This window comes from Triticum aestivum, chromosome 1B (assembly GCF_018294505.1).
Source record: "Triticum aestivum cultivar Chinese Spring chromosome 1B, IWGSC CS RefSeq v2.1, whole genome shotgun sequence".
Lineage (NCBI taxonomy): Eukaryota > Viridiplantae > Streptophyta > Magnoliopsida > Poales > Poaceae > Triticum > Triticum aestivum.
The window spans coordinates 198,009,067-198,030,714 of NC_057795.1; positions in this window are offsets into that span (position 1 = coordinate 198,009,067).

The window sequence follows — 21,648 nt, forward strand, 5'->3', positions numbered from 1 at the left end:
CGGTAACGAGATTGAACTAGGCATTGAGATACCGACGATCGAATCTCGAGCAGGTAACATACTGATGACAAAAGGAACAACGTATGTTGTTATGCGGTTTGACGAGAAAGATCTTCATAGAATATGTAGGAGCCAATATGAGCATCCAGGTTCCGCTATTGGTTATTGACCGGAAACGTGTCTCGGTCATGTCTACATAGTTCTCGAACCCGTAGGGTCCGCACGCTTAAGGTTTTGATGCCAGTTATATTATGAGTTTATGAGTTTTTATGTACCGAAGGAGTTCGGAGTCCTGGATGAGATCGGGGACATGACGAGGAGTCTCTAAATGGTCGAGACGTAAAGATCGATATATTGGACGACTATATTCGGACTTCGGAAAAGTTCCGAGTGATTTGGGTATTTTTCGGAGTACCGGAGAGTTACGGGAATTCGCCAGGGAGTATATGGGCCTTATTGGGCCATACGGGAATAGAGAAGAGAGGCCAAAAGGAAGGAGGCCTGTGCCCCCCCCTCTGGTCCGAATTGGACAAGGGGTGCAGCCCCCTTTTCCTTCTCCCTCTCCCCCTCTTTCCTTCTCTCCTACTACAACAAGGAAAGGAGGAGTCCTACTCCCGGTGGGAGTAGGACTCCCGCCTTGGCGCGCCCTCCTCCTTGGCCGGCCGCCTCCTCCCTTGCTCCTTTATATACGGGGGCAGGGGGCACCCCATAGACACAACAATTGATCTCTGGATCTCTTAGCCATGTGCGGTGCCCCCCTCCACCATAGTCCTCGATAATATTGTAGCGGTGCTTAGGCGAAGCCCTGCGACGGTAGAACATCAAGATCGTCATCACGCCGTCGTGGTGACGGAACTCTTCCTCGACATTCTGCTGGATCGGAGTACGAGGATCGTCATCGAGCTGAACGTGTGCTAGAAATCGGAGGTGCCGTAGTTTCGGTGTTGTATCGGTCAGGCCGTGAAGACGTATGACTACATCAACCGCGTTGTTCTAACGCTTTCGCTTTCGGTCTACGAGGGTACGTGGACAACACTCTCCCCTCTCGTTGCTATGCATCACCATGATCTTGCATGTGCGTAGGAATTTTTTTGAAAGTACTACGTTCCCCAATAGTGGCATCCGAGCCTGGTTTTATGCGTAGATGTTATATGCACGAGTAGAACACAAGTGAGTTATGGGCGATACAAGTCATACTGCTTACCAGCATGTCATACTTTGGTTCGGCGGTATTGTTGGATGAAGCGGCCCGGACCGACATTACGCGTACGCTTACGCGAGACTGGTTTTACCGCCGTGCTTTGCACACAGGTGACTAGCGGGTGTCAGTTTCTCCAACTTTAGTTGAACCGAGTGTGGCTACGCCCGGTCCTTGCAAAGGTTAAAACAGCACTAACTTGATGAAATATCATTATGGTTTTGATGCGTAGGTAAGAACTGTTGGAAATATGCCCTAGAGGCAATAATAAAAGGATTATTATTATATTTCCTTGTTCATGATAATTGTCTTTTATTCATGCTATAATTGTGTTATCCAGAAATCGTAATACATGTGTGAATACATAGACCACAATATGTCCCTAGTGAGCCTCTAGTTGACTAGCCCATTGATCAACAGATAGTCATGGTTTCGTGACTATGGACATTGGATGTCATTGATAATGGGATCACATCATTAGGAGAATGATGTGATGGACAACACCCAATCCTAACCATAGCACAAGATCGTGGTGTTCGTTTGCTAGAGCTTTTCCAATGTCAAGTATCTTTTCCTTAGACCATGAGATCATGTAACTCCCGGATACCGTAGGAGTGCTTTGGGTGTACCAAACGTCATAACGTAACTGGGTGACTATAAAGGTATACTACGGGTATCTCCAAAAGTGTCTGTTAGGTTGACATGGATCGAGACTGGGATTTGTCACTCCGTATGACGGAGAGGTATCTCTGGGCCCACTCGGTAATGCATCATCATAATGAGCTCAAAGTGACCAATTGTCTGGTCATGGGATCATGCATTACGGTAGGAGTAAAGTGACTTGCCAGTAACGAGATTGAACGAGGTATTGGGATACCGACGATCGAATCTCGGGCAAGTAACATACCGATTGACAAAGGGAATTTTATACGGGGTTGCTTGAATCCTCGACATCGTGGTGCATCCGATGAGATCATCGAGGAGCATGTGTGAGCCAACATGGGTATCTAGATCCCGCTGTTGGTTATTGGCCGAAGAGCCATCTCGGTCATGTCTACGTGTCTCCCGAACCCGTAGGGTCTACACACTTAAGGTTCGATGACGCTAGGGTTGTAGAGATATAAGTATGCAACAAACCGAAAGTTGTTCGAAGTCTCGGATGAGATCCTGGACGTCACGAGGAGTTCCGGAATGGTCCGGAGGTAAAGAATTATATATGGGAAGTCGAGTTTCGGCCATCGGGAAAGTTTCGGGGTCACCGGTATTGTACAGGGACCACCGGAAGGGTCCCGGGGGTCCACCGGGTGGGGCCACCTATCCCGGAGGGCCCCATGGGCTGAAGTGGGAGGGGAACCATCCCCTGATGGGCTGGTGTACCCCCCTTGCCCCCCTGCCCCTAGGGTTGGGAACCGTAGGGGAGGGGGCGCCTCCACTTGGCTTGGGGGGCAAGGCACCCCCTTGGCCGGTGCCCCCCCTAGGAGATCCCATCTCCTAGGGCCGGCGCCCCCCTGGGGACCCTATATATAGAGGGGGGAGGGAGGGCAGCCGCACCCTTGCACTTGGCGCCTCCCTTCCCCCTTGCTACACCTCTCCCTCCCGCAGACGCTTGGCGAAGCCCTGCCGGGATCCCTGCTGCATCCACCACCACACCGTCGTGCTGCTGGATCTTCATCAACCTCTCCTTCCCCCTTGCCGGACCAAGAAGGAGGAGACGTCATGCTGACCGTACGTGTGTTGAACGCGGAGGTGCCGTCCGTTCAGCGCTAGGATCTCTGGTGATTTTGATCACGACGAGTACGACTCCCTCAACCCCGTTCTCTTGACCGCTTCCGCTCGATCTACAAGGGTATGTAGATGCACTCCTCTCTCTCGTTGCTAGATGAACTCATAGATTGATCTTGGTGAAACCGTAGGAAATTTTGTTTTCTGCAACGTTCCCCAACAGTGGCATCATGAGCTAGGTCTATGCGTAGTTCTCTTTGCACGAGTAGAACACAAATCTGTTGTGGGCGTAGATGTTGTCAACTTTCTTGCCACTACTAGTCTTATTTTTCTTAAGCGGTATTGTGGGATGAAGCGGCTCGGACCGACCTTACACGTACACTTACGTGAGACAGGTTCCACCGACTGACATGCACTAGTTGCATAAGGTGGCTAGCGGGTGTCTGTCTCTCCCACTTTTGATGGAGCGGATTCGATGAAAAGGGTCCTTAGGAAGGGTAAATAGAAGTTGACAAATCACGTTGTGGCTTTTTCATAGGTAAGAAAACGTTCTTGCTAGAACTCTATTGCAGCCACGTAAAAGATGCAACAACAATTAGAGGACGTCTAACTTGTTTTTGCAGCAATTGCTTTGTGACGTGATATGGCCAAAAGTTGTGATGAATGATGAATGATATATTGTGATGTATGAGATCATGTTCTTGTAATAGGAATCACGACTTGCATGTCGATGAGTATGACAACCGGCAGGAGCCATAGGAGTTGTCTTAATTATTGTATGACCTGCGTGTCAATGATTTAACGCCATGTAATTACTTTACTTCATTGCTAAACCGTTAGCTATAGTAGTAGAAGTAATAGTTGGCGAGCAACTTCATGGAGACACGATGATGGAGATCATGATGATGAAGATCATGGTGTCATGCTGGTGACGAAGATGATCATGGAGCCCCAAAGATGGAGATCAAAGGAGATATATGATATTGGCCATATCATGTCACTACTATTTGATTGCATGTGATGTTTATCATGTTTTTGCATCTTGTTTACTTAGAACAACAGTAGTAAATAAGATGATCCCTCATAATAATTTCAAGAAAGTGTTCCCCATAACTGTGCGTCGTTGCGACAGTTCGTTGTTTTGAAGCACCACGTGATGATCGGGTGTGATAGATTCTAACATTCACATACAACGGGTGTAAGACAGATTTACACATGCAAAACACTTAGGTTAACTTGACGAGCCTAGCATGTACAGAATGGCCTCGGAACACAAGAGACCGAAAGGTCGAACATGAGTCGTATGAAAGATACGATCAACATGGAGATGTTCACCGATGATGACTAGTCCGTCTCACGTGATGATCGGACACGACCTAGTCGACTCGGATCATGTAACACTTAGATGACTAGAGGGATGTCTAATCTGAGTGGGAGTTCATTAAATAATTTGATTAGATGAACTTAATTATCATGAACTTAGTCTAAAATCTTTGCAAAAATGTCTTGTAGATCAAATGGCCAACGCTCATGTCAACATGAACTTCAACACGTTCCTAGAGAAAACCAAGCTGAAAGATGATGGAAGCAACTATACGGACTGGGTCCGGAACCTGAGGATCATCCTCATAGCTGCCAAGAAAGCATATGCCCTAGAAGGACCGCTAGGTGAAGCACCCATCCCAGAGAACCAAGACGTTATGAACGCTTGGCAGTCACGTGCTGATGATTACTCCCTCGTTCAGTGCGGCATGCTTTACAGCTTAGAACCGGGGCTCCAAAAGCGTTTTGAGCAACACGGGGCATATGAGATGTTCGAGGAGCTGAAAATGGTTTTCCAAGCTCATGCCCGGGTCGAGAGATATGAAGTCTCCAACAAGTTCTATAGTTGTAAGATGGAGGAAAATAGTTCTGTCAGTGAGCACATACTCAAAATGTCTGGGTTGCACAACCGCCTGTCCCAGCTGTACATTAACCTCCCGCACGAGGCGATCATTGACAGAATCCTTCAGTCGCTCCCACCAAGCTACAAGAGCTTTGTGATGAACTACAATATGCAGGGGATGGTGAAAACTATTCTTGAAGTATTTTCAATGCTGAAGTCAGCAGAGGTAGAAATCAAAAAGGAACATCAAGTGTTGATGGTCAATAAAACCACTAAGTTAAAGAAAGGCAAGGGTAAGAAGAACTTCAAGAAGGACGGCAAGGATGTTACTGCACCCGGTAAGCCAGTGGCCGGGAAGAAGTCAAAGAATGGACCCAAGCCTGAGACTGAGTGCTTTTATTGCAAAGGGAAGGGTCACTGGAAGTGGAACTGCCCAAATACTTAGCGGACAAGAAGGCCGGCAACACTAAAGGTATATGTGATATACATGTAATTGATGTGTATCTTACCAGTGCTCGTAGTAGCTCCTGGGTATTTGATACCGGTGCCGTTGCTCATATTTGTAACTCAAAGCAGGAGCTGTGGAATAAGCGGAGACTGGCGAAGGGCGAGGTGACGATGCGCGTCGGGAATGGTTCCAAGGTCGATGTGATCGCCGTCGGCACGCTACCTCTACATTTACCCACGGGATTAGTTTTAAACCTCAATAATTGTTATTTAGTGCCAGCTTTGAGCATGAACATTGTATCTGGATCTCGCTTAATGCTAGATGGCTACTCATTTAAATCCGAGAATAATGGTTGTTCTATTTATATGAGAGATATGTTTTATGCTCATGCCCCGCTGGTCAATGGTTTATTCTTAGTGAATCACGAACGTAATATTACACATATTCATAATGTGAATACCAAAAGATGTAAGGTTGATAACGATAGTCCCACATACTTGTGGCACTGCCGCCTTGGTCACATTGGTGTCAAGCGCATGAAGAAGCTCCATGCTGATGGGCTTTTGGAGTCTCTCTATTATGAATCATTTGACACATGCGAACCATGCCTCATGGGAAAAATGACCAAGACTCCTTTCTCCGGAACAATGGAGCGAGCAACCAACTTATTGGAAATCATACATACTGATGTGTGCGGTCCAATGAGCGTTGAGGCTCGTGGAGGATATTGTTATGTTCTCACTCTCACTGATGACTTAAGTAGATATGGGTATGTCTACTTGATGAAACACATGTCTGAGACCTTTGAAAAGTTCAAGGAATTTTAGAATGAGGTAGAGAATCAACATGACCGAAAGATAAAGTTCTTACGATCAGATCGTGGAGGAGAATATTTAAGTCTCGAATTTGGTACGCACTTAAGGAAATGTGGAATCGTTTCACAACTCACGCCGCCTGGAACACCTCAACGTAACGGTGTGTCCAAACGTCGTAATCGCACTCTATTGGATATGGTGCGATCTATGATGTCTCTTACCGATTTACCGCTATCATTTTGGGGATACGCTCTAGAGACAGCTACATTCACTTTAAATAGGGCTCCGTCTAAATCCGTTGAGACGACACTGTATGAATTATGGTTTGGGAAGAAACCTAAGCTATCGTTTCTAAAAGTTTGGGGATGCGATGCTTATGTCAAGAAACTTCAACCTGAAAAGCTCGAACCCAAGTCAAAAAAATGTGTCTTCATAGGATACCCTAAAGAAACCATTGGGTATACCTTCTACCTTAGATCTGAAGGCAAGATCTTTGTTTCCAAGAACGGATCCTTTCTGGAAAAAGAGTTTCTAAAGGAGTAAGTGGGAGGAAAGTAGAACTCGATGAAGTACTACCTCTTGAACCGGAAAGCAGTGCAGCTCAGGAAAATGTTCCTGTGGTGCCTACACCGACTGGAGAGGAAATTAATGATGATGATCAAGGTACTTCGGATCAAGTTGCTACTGAACTTCGTAGGTCCACAAGGACACGTTCCACGCCAGAGTGGTATGGCAACCCTGTCCTGGAAATCATGTTGTTAGACAACAGTGAACCTTCGAACTATGAAGAAGCGATGTCGGGCCTAGATTCCAACAAATGGCTTGAAGCCATGCAGTCCGAGATAGAATCCATGTATGAAAACAAAGTATGGACTTTGACAGACTTGCCCGATGATCGGCGAGCAATAGAAAACAAATGGATCTTTAAGAAGAAGACGGACGCGGATGGTAATGTTACCATCTATAAAGCTTGACTTGTCGCTAAGGGTTATCGGCAAGTTCAAGGGGTTGACTACGATGAGACTTTCTCTCCCGTAGCAAAGCTGAAGTCCGTCCGAATCATGTTAGCAATTGCCGCATACTATTATTATGAGATATGGCAGATGGACGTCAAAACGGCATTCCTTATCGGCTATCTTAAGGAAGAACTGTATATGATGCAGTCAGAAGGTTTTGTCGATCCTAAGAATGCTCACAAGGTATGCAAGCTCCAGCGATCCATTTATGGGCTGGTGCAAGCATCTCGGAGTTGGAACATTCGCTTTGATGAGATGATCAAAGCATTTGGGTTTATGCAGACTTATGGAGAAGCCTGCGTTTACAAGAAAGTGAGTGGGAGCTCTATAGCATTTCTCATATTATATGTAGATGACATACTTTTGATGGGAAATGATATAGAACTTTTGGACAGCATTAAGGCCTACTTGAATAAGTGTTTTTCAATGAAGGACCTTGTTGAAGCTGCTTACATATTAGGCATCAAGATCTATAGGGATAGATCAAGACGCCTCATAGGTCTTTCACAAAGCACATACCTTGATAAGATATTGAAGAAGTTCAATATGGATCAGTCCAAGAAAGGGTTCTTGCCTGTATTGCAAGGTGTGAGATTGAGCTCGGCTCAATGCCCGACCACGGCAGAAGATAAAGAAGAGATGAGTGTCATCCCCTATGCATCGGCCATAGGATCTATTATGTATGCCATGCTGTGTACCAGACCTGATGTAAACCTTGCCGTAAGTTTGGTGGTACCAAAGTAATCCTGGCAAGGAACACTGGACAGCGGTCAAGAATATCCTGAAGTACCTAGAAAGGACAAAGGACATGTTTCTCATTTCTGGAGGTGACGAAGAACTCGTCGTAAAGGGTTACGTCGATGCTAGCTTTGACACAAGATCTGGATGACTCTAAGTCACAAACCGGATACATGTATATGTTGAATCGTGGAGCAGTAAGCTGGTGCAGTTGCAAGCAGAGCATCATGGCGGGATCTACATGTGAAGCGGAGTACATGGCAGCCTCGGAGGCAGCGCATGAAGCAATATGGATGAAGGAGTTCATCACCGAGCTAGGAGTCATACCCAATGCGTCGGGGACGATCACTCTCTTCTGTGACAACACTGGAGCTATTGCCCTTGCCAAGGAGCCCACGTTTCACAAGAAGACCAGGCACATCAAGCGTCATTTCAACTCCATCTGTGAAAATGTTCAAGATGGAGACATAGATATTTGCAAAGTACATATGGATCTCAATGTCGCAGATCCGTTGACTAAATCTCTTCCGCGAGCAAAACATGATCAACACCAGAACTCTATGGGTGTTTGATTCATCACAATGTAACTAGATTATTGACTCTAGTGCAAGTGGGAGACTGTTGGAAATATGCCCTAGAGGCAATAATAAAAGGATTATTATTATATTTCCTTGTTCATGATAATTGTCTTTTATTCATGCTAAAATTGTGTTATCCGGAAAACGTAATACATGTGTGAATACATAGACCACAATATGTCCCTAGTGAGCCTCTAGTTGACTAGCCCGTTGATCAATAGATAGTCATGGTTTCTTGACTATGGACATTGGATGTCATTGATAACGGGATCACATCATTAGGAGAATGATGTGATGGACAAGACCCAATCCTAAGCATAGCACAAGATCGTGTAGTTCGTTTGCTAGAGCTTTTCCAATGTCAAGTATCTTTTCCTTAGACCATGAGATCGTGTAACTCCCGGATACCGTAGGAGTGCTTTGGGTGTACGAAACGTCACAACGTAACTGGGTGACTATAAAGGTATACTACGGGTATCTCCGAAAGTGTCTGTTGGGTTGACACGGATCGAGACTGGGATTTGTCACTCCGTATGACGGAGAGGTATCTCTGGGACCACTCGGTAATGCATCATCATAATGAGCTCAAAGTGACCAAGTGTCTGGTCATGGGATCATGCATTATGGTACGAGTAAAGTGACTTGCCGGTAACGAGATTGAACGAGGTATTGGGATACCGACGATCGAATCTCGGGCAAGTAACATCCGATTGACAAAGGGAACTATATACGGGGTTGCTTGAATCCTCGACATCGTGGTTCATCCGATGAGATCATCGAGGAGCATGTGGCAGCCAACATGGGTATCCAGATCCCGCTGTTGGTTATTGGCAGGAGAGCCATCTCGGTCATGTCTACGTGTCTCCCGAACCCGTAGGGTCTACACACTTAAGGTTCGGTGATGCTAGGGTTGTAGAGATATAACTATGCAGCAAACTGAAAGTTGTTCGGAGTCCCGGATGAGATCCCGGACATCACGAGGAGTTCCGGAATGGTCTGGAGGTAAAGAATTATATATGGGAAGTCGAGTTTCGGCCATCGGGAAAGTTTCGGGGGTCACCGGTATTGTACCAGGACCACCGGAAGGGTCCCGGGGGTCCACCGGGAGGGGCCACCTATCCCGGAGGGCCCCATGGGCTGAAGTGGGAGGCGAACCAGCCCCTGGTGGGCCCCCCTGCGCCTAGGGTTGGGAACCCTAGGGAAGGGGGCGCCTCCACTTGCCTTGGGGGGCAAGGCACCCCCTTGGCCGTCGCCCCCCCCTAGGAGATCCCATCTCCTAGGGCCGGTGCCCCCCTAGGGACCCTATATATAGAGGGGGGGAGGGGGGGCAGCCGCACCCTTGCACTTGGCGCCTCCCTTCCCCCTTGCTACACCTCTCCCTCCCGCAGACGCTTGGCGAAGCCCTGCCGGGATCCCCGCTGCATCCACCACCACGCCGTCGTGTTGCTGGATCTTCGTCAACCTCTCCTTCCCCCTTGCTGAATCAAGAAGGAGGAGACGTCACGCTGACCGTACGTGTGTTGAACACGGAGGTGCCGTCTGTTTGGCGCTAGGAACTCCTGTGATTTGGATCACGACGAGTACGACTCCCTCAACCCCGTTCTCTTGAACACTTCCGCTCGATCTACAAGGGTATGTAGATGCACTCCTCTCTCTCATTGCTAGATGAACCCATAGATTGATCTTGGTGAAACCGTAGGAAAATTTTTGTTTTCTGCAACGTTCCCCAACAAGAACGGTTCTTGCTCAGCCCGTAGCAGCCACATAAAACTTGCAACAACAAAGTAGAGGACGTCTAACTTGTTTTTGCAGGGCTTGTTGTGATGTGATATCGTCAAGACATGATGAGATATAAATTGTTGTATGAGATGATCATGTTTTTGTTGAAGTTATTAGCAACTGGCAGAAGCCTTATGGTTGTCTCTTTATTGCATAAGATGCAAGTGCCAAATAATTGTTTTACTTTATCACTATGCGATAGCACTAGTTGCAAGAGCAATAGTTGGCGAGACGACCATGTGACGACACATTGATATAGATCAAGATGATGGAGATCATGGTGTCATGCCGGTGACGATAGAGATCATGACAGTACTTTGGAGATGGAGATCAAAGGCGCAAGATGATCATGGCCATATCATGTCACATATTTTGATTGCATATGATGTTTATCTTTTATACATCTTATTTTGCTTAGTTTGACGGTAGCATTTTAAGATGATCTCTCACTAATTATCAAGAAGTGTTTTCCCTGAGTATGCACCATTGCGAAAGTTCTTTGTGCTGAGACACCACGGCGCGCCTCCCTTCGTCATGGGGCCTGCTCCAAAGCCGTTGGCCCCCGCCGCGAGAAGAGGTGCCATTGCGGGCGCCTAGAGCAACGCTGCCTCTGCGGGCGCGTGCCCGCGCCCCCTGGATGCTACCGGAGGGACCGCAGGGTGCTTGCGGGGACGGCCATGGCCCCTCTTGGGAGGAGGAGAGGCTGGCCCCTCCTTGGAGGCCTTCCCCTTCTCGGCCACTGAAAACCTCTTCGGCGACGCCATGGGAGCAAGACGGAGAGGAGAGAAGCATGCGGGAGCAAGATGAAGGAAATATGGACAGGGGGCTCCGCCCCTCCCTCGCATTTATAGCCAAGGGAGGCCAACCGCCGGCTTCCACAACCTCGCGCCATCATGACCTTATGCATGCCGCATCGACCAGTCAAGTCGAGAAGTTGTCGAGGCAGCGTGGGGAAGCAGAATCGCCCACGTCCCATCAATCGCCAAACATCATCAAGGCCGCAGGCGGTTAGGGCCCGCGGCGCTCCGCACTTGCCCTTTGGCTTCGCCTGGAAGCCAAGCCCGAGCGCGCCTTGGGCCCGGGGGCTAATGTCGATGTCCTGGATTCGGGGGTATCCAGCCTTGCCTGCCTGCGGCCCACCACGTGGCTTCATCGACGGCCTGGTATGGCCCGGTATCAACACCAACATCACAAGACCCTCGCGAGGGACCAAGCCTCGTGAGGGGGACGACGCTAAGACCCCCAAAGGAAGTGGCCTCCTCAGGAGGGCTCCTAAGGGGCGGAGAGTTCTATGCAACTTATCTCATGAGGCTCTGCTGACGTGAGCCATGACGACCAAGGCCAGGCGGGCGCAGAGCGCAGGTTTCCTCTTCGGTGCAAAGGAGGCAAGCCGCAGGCGCGGAGTCCGGAGGAATCAGCCAAAGGTTTCCATTCTGGTGCAACAAGACCAAGACTGCCGGGATGGCAGGAAGGAGGTCATCGACGAGCCCACTGCAGCGTCACGACCAGAGGCTTTTTGCAGGCGAAGATTACTTTTATCAGGGTAGACTGTACTACTTGTCCCCTTTCAAATCTCGCCGTTGTGGGATCCCTTCTCGCTCATATTTGGGAAGAGGACCAAGGCCACTATAAATAGGACTAGCCACCACCATAGTAGGAAAAAGGGGATCCATTCTCACCCGACCACCACACCAGCTCAAGAATACCTCTCCTCCTAAGGCTTGTTCATCCACTGTACTTGTTCATCCATAGCCCCTCGAGGCAATCCCCCACACCATACTGGATTAGGGTATTACACCACAACGGTGGCCCGAACCAGTATAAATCTATGTGTCTTTGTCTCTTTAAGCTCGACGCGCTAGGCTTAGGAGGATCGCGAGTAGGCAGGCTGGGAGGTTGAGATCTCCGCACGCAACCCAGAGTTCGAACCTCTCAAGGGTTGTCGGATCCCTAAATCCGACAGTGGCTTCGGTTGATTGTCACGACCAAGCATTCTAAAACTAGTGATAAATCAATTACCATCTTTTTCCAAACGACCAAGTATATTTTACAGGAAAACAATACATATAGGTGGAGTGATTGTCAAGGTTGCAAACAGACATAGTGTTGCAAGTTCACTGCAGTAGCAACCGACTAGGTCACTGCATCGCCAGCGGGGAAGGAGGCCAGCTCACCTCGCCTACGATGCATGCCCAGCGGCGCCGCCACAACTGGTCCATATTTAAATACAAAGGCCACCAACAGTAGCCCTGGCAAAAATTGATCAGGCTGCGTGCGTCCTTGTTTATTGGCCCCCTTTTTTTGTGCCACTTTTTATGGCATGCATAAATATTATGTTACTTACAAATATGGTCAAAAATTGGCACAAAATACTAAGGAGACCAATGGAAGTACTGGCACCCCATGATTTAACTACTTGCATGCGCGCAGTGGAGTAGTAATGTCTTTCTTCCGCCCTCACGTCCACTCAATTTGCATGCATTGTATTAATTGACCATCAATGAAATGAAGGACTTTACACGCGTCAAATTATCACATGGGGTGGATCTTCGTACAAAAATGTGTTGCCCCATGTACCCGCATGTGCGTGCGAGGGAATGAGTGCGTGTGTGGCGTGCGTACACATCTTCGCTTCGTGCATGTACCACCAGTGTGGCTCAGAGAGGACGAGTACATTCTTCTGGAAGCAGCAGCACGCCACTATGATCAATCCACACAAGGAGGTTTTGACAACGCCTCCACATGTGCCACGTAGCTTCATGAACTGTAAGAGAGACACTGTGTAGCGTGCCATTGGAATTCTAATTTACGTGTTTGCACATACTCGAAGTACTAGTAAGGTACACGTGCATTGCACACATCAGATTTGGCAACCAAATTATGAATAAATACCACACTATAGCATGTAAGCTCTAAGTCATATATGCGTGATGTAGACCTTCGTTTAATTCTTATAGTTCATCTCATTTAGAAAAAATAGTTTTTATAAAAAAGCTAGGGCCTCTTTGATTCGTAGGATTTCCAAAATGCGGGAATAGGAAAAACATGGGATTAGAGTGGAATGTCATCTTGAATCCTACAGGATTGTACAAGTATTAGATTGTGCATAGAAAAAACACAGGATTCTTTCAAAGTGGTTTGAGTGGATGGGATGTTTCCTATGAAATCTAGTGCAAATGAATCCTATGGAAAAATTTCTATGGTTTACAAACCTACAAATCAAACAACCAAGAAAGGAAAAATTCCTAAGCATTAGAATCCTCCAAAATTCCTTTGAGAATCCTTTGAATCAAAGAATCCCTTAATCTATTTTATGATTCATGGAATTGTGCGTTGTAAAGCATAAAGTAAAAACAAATAATGGCAATTCAACTAAAAAAAATTTGGGCAGTTATGATACGGAAGATTCTAGAACAAAGGAGAAGCACTTGTGTTTTGAGGTTTGTGCATTATGCTTAAGTTCAACCATGGAGTCTGCTAGATTGTACATGTGGCAAAATCCGGTGGGGGGCTAGAAGATGGTGCGAGGGGCCAAGTGGAGGGTGACTATGAAGGACTACACAAGTGCGAGATCGATATTTGAAGAGAGGGGGCGAGAACGTGCGCTGTTGTGAGCAGTGGTGGAGCCATTGAAAAATAAATGAGCTAGGGGGCCAAGCATTGCTAATCCTTTATGAGGAGGGCCAATTTATCAACTTAAACCATTTTACCAGCAATTGTCTAATGATCACATTCATATTAGCCTTGATATATAGTGATGTTAGGGGGGCAGGGCCCTTGCTGCCCCTGTCTTCGCCACTGTGCGCACGTCTGAGAGATGAAGCCGAGGCATGGATGATGAGAGGGGAACATTGGATATATAATTAATGTGGGTGTATTAGCTATGTAATCCTATATAGAGAGGTATAGATTGATCGATGTGGACGTGGGAAAGAGAGTGAGACCTCACTAGATATATAGATTGATCGGTTTGTGTGGAAAACTGTGAAAGACCTAGCTATATATACACACACATAGAGGAGCATCGATCGTTGCGCATGCACGTGAGAGATAAAGAATGCCTGATATGATGGGGAGGGGGAGGTGTGTGTGTGTGTGTGTGTGTGTGTGTGCATGCATGCATGGGAGACCGGCCTGATGAAAAAGATTGCATGTGTGCGATGGATAATGTTGACTGGTACTGTGTGTGCATGCATGCACGAGAGAAAATTAATGGTACAATTATAAAGAGAAGATGATTGTGTGGGTGTAAAAGACTAGGTGACGTCATAATCAATGTAAAGTAGAATTCAAATATTTGAATAAGAGATCATGATGTTTGAAACCCATGCATGCATGAATATAACTGAGATATGCGTGGTGTGGTTTGGAAACGAGCATGTTGTATTGTATACACATTGAACAAGGTCAGACTGATTTGTATTTGAGATATCGATGGCTGACATCGTTTGCCACATTGCATCCGTGCATGGACACACTATTCTAATTGGAGATGATGGGTGGCTTTCGCATCACATATCTATATCTATACCCCTATATATATTATATTTTATATTTTTATATAGTGTGCGGATAACTTTAACTTTGAAAGATGGTCGTTGGATGAGGCCAATCCGATGGTGCAGAGATGGCAAATTTGAGCACAACTGGTCGTTGGATATCATCTAGATTCCACCAGATTTTGCCACATGTATAATCTAGAAGACTCCATGGTTGAACTTAAGCATAATGCACAAACCTCAAAATACAAGCACTTCTTCTTTGTTCTAGAATCTTCCGTATCAGAATTGCCCAAATGTTTTTCTACATGATTTGCCATTATTTGTTTTTACTTTATGCCTTACAACGCACAATTCTACGAACCTTAAAATAGATTAGCTTTCTTATAAAAACTAGATGATTTTGAATGAAATGAACTATAAGAATTAAATGAACATCTACATCATGCATATATGACTCAAAGCTTACATGCTATAATGTGGTATTTATTCATAATTTGGTTGCCAAATCTCATGTGTGCAATGCACGTGTACCTTACTAGTCTAAATGGTGTTTGTGTGTGTGGTGTGCTTGTTAAACACATTGTACGTAGTATATCATACATGGTTTAGATTCCGAACATCTAGCTAGAGCATACATGTACTATGATTTGAATTCAACATAAAATCTATACATATATTTGAATTTGAGATCGTATGTACATGTAGTTCGTATTTATATAGGAATTTACTTCTCCTATATTCATGTCATGTGTTGTGAAGATAATATTTAGATGGTTGTATAACTAACTCGAGTACGATCCCATTCAAACAGGGAAAATGTACTCAAATTTAGTCCATATGCTAGACAACACACATTGTTTTTTATTGTTGAGGGAAGTGCAAATTGTTTTGGTACTGTACATGTTATGTTTGTTGTCCTGATTTTTTTTGTTGTATTTGAATGCATTTCTAGTAATATAGTAAAACGGGACATAGCTCTCTCTAGTGATGAGGTGTGAATTGTCTTTTTTTGGGTACACGTTAAGCTTGTTCTCCTGAAATTTAAAGTCGTGCCTTGTTATGCCGAAATTTCAAGCTAGCATCTCTATCTATCGTGCTGCGAAACTCCACCTCTTCAACGCGCGCCTTGTTACCCCAAAATATTTAAGATATATCTTTATCTCATTGTGCTCCGACAACTCCCTCCATCTCAACCCGCGCCTTGCTATTCCAAAATTACAACGCGTCTGAAAACTCCCACCTCCTGTGAAATCCCGACATGCGAAATGCTCGTGATACCCCTGAACCGAAAGAACCGCCTAGCTCAAATCGGTGGGGGTAATTTCGTAACTTACCCCACATTTTGGACAATTGCGTCCCTAAGCCATGGTTCCCCACTCCCATCCCATCTGCCCACCCATTCGTACACCGACGCCACGAAAACCCGCGAAGCCCCACACCCTCCTCCGTCCACCACCCAGCCGGAGCCTCTTCCTCGATGACATCGTCCATAGCAACACCTCAACGTCCCTCATCCACCGTACCAGATGAGGATCCGTCGTCGATCTCGTCGTCCCGCCGGTTCAGCCACCCTGTCCTCCACCTCCAAGGAGCTCCCCCGATGTTCTCCTCGTCTTTGGCGCCACCTCCATTCCCACACCACCGTCTTCACCTGCACCACCGGAAGAGCATCATCATCACCGTTTCCTCGGATGAAGCTGAGGCCTAATCGGCGCCACGAAAGAGGTTGTACACTAATCACCGCATTTTCTTCTTGATTCGATCTCACGGTGCTGGCGGCGCTCGGTCCCGAGCCGACACGGCGCGGCTCCATCCATGGCGGCGTCGTCAGCCACTTCCTCCATGGCGTCGCTCCCTCGCCGGCGACGTCCACATTAGTAGGAGATGTTGCTTCTTTAGCTCTCGCTCGCGCTGCTGCTCTTCTCTTGCTCTCGGTCCCCTGCTTGGCCTGCTCTTGCCCTTGCTCTTGCTTGCATTGCTGCTCTCGCTCTTGATCTTTCTTGCAATGCTGCTCCGATTTAGCTACACTTCAGTCGACCGAGTCAACTTTCGGGTCGGTCGATTTTCAGGGGGTGGGGGGCTCGCCGGAGTTAAGGAAGAACCAGCCACAGCGGGGAGGGGGCTCGCTGGAGAGGTACCCCACTATCTATCTTAGGGTTCAGGGTGGGGGCGGTGGTCGCCGGTGGTGGTGGGGCGGTGGCGTGGGGATCGCTGGAGAAAAACCTCGGCACGGGGGGGGGGGGGCTAGAGGGATGGCCGAGGCGACGGCGGACCGACGGTGGGGAGTGGTTTTGGGGTGGGCGGGGCGGCGGGGGTGGCTGTTTGGCCGGTGGTGGCTGGCAGCTCAGGGTAGCCTCACCTGATGCTGCTACACGACCAGCTGCCCCGACTCTCGCACACGCTGCTACTGCTGCTGCTACTGCTTTTCTGCTACTAGTGCATTCAGTTTCGACAGTTAAATTCAGTTTCGACAGTTAAATTCAGTTTCGACAGTTAAGCTCAGAGATGAGCGGCTGATGTATTTTACATCTAGCACTTTGTGGTTATGTATTTTATGTCATCTATCTGAGATGCTATTAGAATTCAACTCAGGTTAACGTTGTCTCTCCTATCCTGTTTCAACCTCGGCGTCGTACAACTCACCGAAGCTGCTCCAACGACGAAACCCTCCATCACAGCGGAGCAGTACCCCGGGCTCCATCTCCAGACGCCTAAGATATTCTTCCCCTCCTCCAACAGCCAAGGCAGTCGGATCATCCTCACCGACCAACCCAATCACGTTGAGATCGACATGGCTTCGCCAAAAGAGGTTGTACACATGTTGCATCTCTTTTTTACTCTACATGTTATATATATTATCCACTGAGCACACATAGTAATGTGAAATATGATTAGTTTCTCCGACTATATGACAAGCAGTGAGGTACCAGGAAACATAGAAATTCGTGATGGACTCTCTTGAATGCCATCATTATTAATCTCTGCGCATTTCAGCTGTGCATTTGTCGATGGGCCTGGGAGTTGAGCTAGTAGGGCAGTGGCCTGGGTCCAAAGTAATAGAAGTAGCACAAAACATTTTTTGAGTGTAGGATTTTCCTTGCTCAAGCCTGCCTACTAGAATCGCCAGTGCTTGAAAGGAAAAGTGAAGGAAAAACATAGGAATTGGAAAGTTTCCTATGGTACTACTATTCATGAATTTGGTTCAAAGGAATGGAGCAAAGGAAAACTGTAGGATTTGTTCCTTTAGTGTCTCCTTGAAAGAAAACCCATAGAAATTTTAATTTCCACTTATCCTCCTTTTCAAACTCCTATTCATGAAGCACAAGACTAAGAGATAGTAGCATAATAGCATTATAACCGTACATTTTCTTGTGGTTTGACTTAATCTCACCTTGCTTCTTTGCATCCTGTGATCTTCCAATTCTTGTGAATCAAACACCCAGATTGGCATAAATCCTGTGTTTTTAAATTCTCTGTTTTGCACGTGCATTCCTATCCTATTCCTGTCTATTTTCTATCCCTGGATTTTTAGAATCCTCAAATTCAAAGAAGGCCTTACACAATTACTTCTGTTACAGATATGTGTCAAAGAAAACCTTGTGTGGTTTGTCCTGCTCCTGCTGTGCTGTGTTCCACCCCAGCTCAGCTGCTCCAATGACGGAAGGGTTCACCTCAGCAGGGATCCGCTCTCCGGACTGTCTTTTGCCGCCTCAGATCTTCTTCCCCGCCGATGGCAGCCACGACAACTGCATTACCATCATCAACTGAGCAGATGACCTTGAGGACTACACGGGTCTGCAAGAGAGGTCGCACTCTTCCGTGTCTGCATATTTTATGCATCGCTTAATATGATGACATGATACTTTATCGTCATGTTCACCTATTAGAGTCCGAGTCAGGTCCAAACTAATGCTGAAACTTGAGTTTTTAAATGGTTGTGGGGTACATATTGGGGCAGCAATCAGTACTATAAGTCTACTATTTGGTTAATCTCGGGTGTCTACTATGAGTTTCATGTTGGGTGCAAACAAACATTAAAGGAGCCATTATCTGTATTTTTTTAACTAAAGCTATTAACTACATGCTATCATTGGTTTTGGGTCTATCCACGGTTTGCTACCATCACTCTGGATTTGTGCATGCACTCCTTACATAATCTCACTATGTTTTATTCCTATGCATGTCAGTTATTGTACACAATGGAACTGAACATGTAGAGCAAAAGAGACGAGCCTTGCGTGGAAATAAAATTTCATGCAGACGTCGCTCCATGGTGGGCGCAAAGGCAGCCCCCTCCACCCATTTTAGATTGTAATCAAGAGGAAGATAACTGTCCTGAGGGGGATTCAGAAGGAGAAGACCACACCTATTTACCCCCTAAGGTCTTCGCTCTAACTTGGCATGCTGATGTTGGTAATATCATGCATATGGTGCCTTGCATTGCTTACTGGATACATCAAATATGTCATCTGCTTAGTTTAGACATGCTTTGTGGCAATGCCATCTGTTTAATTTCTTTATCGTATATGTGAATCATTCAATGCCATCTTGTTTAGCCAGGCATCATATATGTGAATTTTGCAATGCCACCCTGGTTAGCCAGTCATCTTATATGTGAATTATATCATGCCATCATTTTTTTATTACATGTTAAATTTGTCAATAATTTTAGTACATTCAATTACTATTCCTGTGCATCAGCCATTCGGCACGGTCATAGAAAAATCTAAAGTGGAAACAAGGTCTTCAGAGCATACAATGCTATCTGGTGAAGTGCATGTCTTGCTGGTTACGGATAGCTCCTCATAGGAGGATTCAGAGACAGATGACCAGTCCTATCCCCCCCCCCTGAGGTGCATGCTCTAACTTGGCAGGGTTATGTTGCTCATATCATGCGTATGGTATCTTGCATTGCTATGTCATTTGCTTAGTTTAGACATGCTTTGTGTGAATGCCACCTGTTTAGTGTCTAATTATCATATATGTAAATTATGCAATGCCATCTTGTTCCAAGACATTATATATGTGAATATTCAATGCTATCTTGTTGCAAGGTATTATATATGTGAATTATGCAATGCCATGCTGTTTAGCCAAGCGTCATATATGTGAATTATATCATGTCATTCTTTTTTGTATTTCTTGTTGTATTTGTCAACAATGTTTGTATATTCAACTGTTCTTCCTGTGCATCAGCCATTTGAATTGGTGATGGAGAAATCTGGAGCGAAAACAAGGTCTTCAGAGCAGACAATGCTACCTGCTGAAGCAGATATCTTGCTGGTTACAGATAGCTCTTTAGAGGAGGATTTAGAGGTAGATGACCAGTCATATTATCCCCCTGAGGTGTATGCTCAAACTTGGCAGGGTTATATTACTCATATCATGCATATGTTGTATTGCAATGCTTAGTTTTTACATCATATGCACAATATTGAATGCCATCTCCTTACTTGACACATCATATATGCGATTGCCCTCTGCTTGCTTGCTTAGTATATAAATCATATATTTGAATTATATCATGCCAAGATGTTTACATATACAGCATGTATCCGAATTATGGCATGCCAACCCATTTTCTAAAGACATAATATAGTTATATCATCTCATCATGTTTACATAGTCATCATATTTTGAATTATGTCATTTTATCCTGTTTAGTTAGCCATCATACATTTGAAATTATGTCATGCTATCTTGTTTAATTAGCCATCATATATGTGAAATTCTGTCCTGCTATTCTGTTTGGTTAGACAACATAAATGTGAATTATTTCATGCCCTGTTTTTTCCCTACTATCCATTGCACCTGTCTATCTTACAATGTCTGTACATTCAATTACTTTTCTTGTTTATCAGCCATTTCAATTGGAGGGGGTGATGGCAGTATCTGTGGGAGTAAAAACACAGTCTTCAGAAAAGATTGCGCTACCTGTCGATGCAAATAGAACCACGGTTGTACTTGCCCAAGAACCAGCCCCACCACACATAACTCAGACTCGCGTAGATTGCACCCCTACCCAGTTGGACAGAGAACCAGCTACACCCCTTCTAACCCCAACCCCAGCAGATAGTAACCCAGTTCCAGTTGACACAGTACCATCTCCACCACAGAGCACCCAAACACGAGCAGTTAGTAGGGCAACTACGGTGCCCAAAGCATGAGAACCACAACTCCGAACCCCAAGTCAACGCTTAAAGTAGAAGAAGAATTGCTCTCAGGTCTGGTTCCGTAGCTATGGTTCATACTACTTTGCTCTTGCATCACTGTATTTACTCATACCAACTAATTTCAAATTGAAGGATGCGATTGAAACTCCGATGGCACAACAGGTATGTTTTAAACCTGTTTCTTTAACGTGTTTGCTGCTGTAACTTGCTCTATGTTGATTTCAGTTTCAATTGAATAAACAGTTATGTTCTCATGCCATGCACATTACAAGTGTTGTTATTGCTGTGTAGTTTCCCACACTTATATTCTGTCTATGCTGCTTTGTCTTAAGTAGATATGATTCAAACTGTATCTATCTTGATTTGGCAACATAAACTAGAATGATATAGACCATACAGTGACCATACTACATAGATATATGTTTGTTTCATGTTGTCATCCTGTCCACCTTACTACTGAACTGGTTTACCAAAATGAGTTTCATATGCTACATTGTAAACCTGTGATGTGTTTGTTTGTTTCTCTTTTAGAACGCAGATAAAATATTGGAGAAGAGTACCCCGTTATGCAATGGTAAAGGAAGTAATACAGATATGGTTCAAGATAGTGAGACATCCCTGTTGGTCTCCAAGAAAGCTGATAAAAACTATATTGAAGACACTGAGACAACCCCAAAGTCCTGTCTTAATGTAGTGTTCGAGTTAGTGGCTACTACTTCTGGCACCAACTCTTCAAACTCGCTGCCTGAATCAGGTCGGCTTCTTGAGTCTCAACTTCAAGTTGAAAGACATCG